The sequence below is a fragment of the Arachis ipaensis genome, chromosome B05 (assembly GCF_000816755.2).
Source record: "Arachis ipaensis cultivar K30076 chromosome B05, Araip1.1, whole genome shotgun sequence".
Taxonomy (NCBI): domain Eukaryota; kingdom Viridiplantae; phylum Streptophyta; class Magnoliopsida; order Fabales; family Fabaceae; genus Arachis; species Arachis ipaensis.
Window position 1 is genome coordinate 48,067,580 of NC_029789.2, and position 2,523 is coordinate 48,070,102.

The window sequence follows — 2,523 nt, forward strand, 5'->3', positions numbered from 1 at the left end:
TTTCTGCGTAGTATTTGGTAGGATGACGGTGGTGCTCCTCCCTGTTTTAGGTATGCATCGGCGGAGGAATGAGGGTGTGGGTACTCCGATAGCCCCGTCCAAGGGCGTTCCCTCCCGCTATGCCTGGGTGACTGGTGCAGAAATTACAACCACAAACTAACAAGCAAGTGCACCGGGTCGTACCAAGTAATACCTCAGGTGAGTGAGGGTCGATCCCATGAGGATTGAGGCACTAAGCAACAATGGTTGATTAATTTACTTAGTTAGACAAGCAGAAAATAGTGTTTGAGAGTTCAAAAGTATTAAATAGTAAATTCAGAATATCAGAAGACATGCAAGTAAATAAGTTGGAAAAACAATATGAAGAAGGCAGTTAAGGCTTCAGAGTTATCTATTTTCCGGATTGACTTTTCTTATTAATTTATTTTAATCATGCAAGATTTAATTCATGGCAAACTATATGTGACTAGACCCTAATTCCTTAGACCTTTCTAGTCTCCTCCAACTTTCATCAACCGCCAATTCCTTGGTCAATTAATTCCAATTAGGGGGTAAAATTTAATTCTAGTTATTATGCCACAAAAATCCTAATTATCCAAATATAAGAGGATTATATGTCACGTATCCCATTAAGTCCAGATAATTAGAATTTAGGAGAAATTGTTTTCAAGCTGTTGTTCAAGTAAAGAGCTTTTCCAAGTTATACAAGAACTCAATTAGAAAGAGGGTCATACTTCCGTTCCACCCAAATTCATAAGATAAAGAACAAAAATAATTCTTAAATTATAAATCAGTACATGAATTAAAATAGAAAAACAATAGAATCAATCCATACAATAGATAGAGCTCCTAACCTTAACAGTGGAGGTTTAGTTGCTCATGGTTCAGAGAGAAAATAAGGATTCTGGTAAAATGTAAATTGGGCTGAGGTAGAATGAAAAGTGGAATAATGTTCCAATCCCCAGAAGAGAAGTTTCTTTTCTCTTTTATATCTAATCCTAATTAATTTAAAATCTATTTTCTCAAACTAAAATAATATCTTTTCCTATTTTAAAATAAAAATAAAGTTTAAATCAGAATTAATTAAATAATCATTATTTTCTGCATTTTCTGCACGTGGCGCATGTCACGCGTACACGTCAGTCACGTGTACGCGTTGATAGTCTTCTTCGCGTGTCACGCGTACGCGTCAGGTACGCGCACGCATCGCTGTGCAAATCTCCAAATCACGCGCACGCGTCAGGTACGCGCACGCGTCAGGTGCGTGCACGCGTCGCTCCTCGCTGGTCATCTCCTTCAATTCTTGTGCTCCTTCCATTTGTGCAAGCTTCCTCTCCATCCTCTAAGCCATTCCTGCCCTATATAGCCTTTTTCTCTTTTTCTACGGAAGCTCCATCAAATCCAACCAAATGCTACCTAAAATAAACAGAATTGCACACAACTCAAAGTAGCATCCATAGTGGCTAAAAGATAATTAATTCTTGATTAAACTCAACAAATTAAATGCAAATTCACTAGAAAAAGATAGGAAAGATGCTCACGCATCACAACACCAAACTTGAATTGTTGCTTGTTCTCAAGCAACCAAACTAATATAGGCTTAGGATGTGAATTTGCATGAGAATGAGAGTTCGATTAAGCTCATGTCTCTTCTTATAGTGGGGTTTACAACTGCAATCTTGAATACTTCTGGCATCTCACTCTCCTTTGAATCAGAAGGATGTCACTGTCATTCGGAATTAGAATCCGAATAATATTATGAATTTTCTGATCTTTTGTAACTCAATTTAACCCTTGAACCCAGTAATTTTTCTTTGATTCTCTTTTCTTTGGTGCTTTGCACCTTGAGCCTAGCCGTGACTTTCAATGTTTTGTCTCAAGCTTCACTTGACACAGAAACACCACAAGTACTTAACTGGGGAACTTTCTTTAAGTTCTGATTTTCCTTTCAGTTACTCCCATACAGTGGTGCTCAAAGCCTTTGGCATATTTGTTAATTACAATTGATCTCGACTCTAAATGTTTTGTCTCAAGGATTACTTGACACAAGAACACCACAAGCATATGACTAGGAAAATAACTCTTTGAGCTTTAATCATTTCTGACCTCCCTTGTCATTGATGCTTAGAGCCTTGGACCTTGTTTTTTGTTTTGCTGTTTCTTTTGCTTCAAGGATTAAACTTTTACTTATTGCAGAGACTTCATAATAGTTCTCTAAATTCCTGTTCCTTGTACATCAACATTCTTTGATTCAAATTCAAATATGAACTGTTCATGTCATGCATTCAGAGTCACAGAAAATACCACCACATTTAAGTAAATCAGACTATTCTTTGTTATAAACTCTATTTCTCATGCAATACATATTTTTTTTTCTTTTTCTTTTGGATTCAAGCTCAGTGAGCAACATATGAGACACTTTTCGGAATTAAAAACAAATAACAGAATAAAAATAGTAAAATAAACTAGAACCTAGGAATTGAAAAAACAAAAGATCATGCAGACATTCAAGTAAAACAGCAG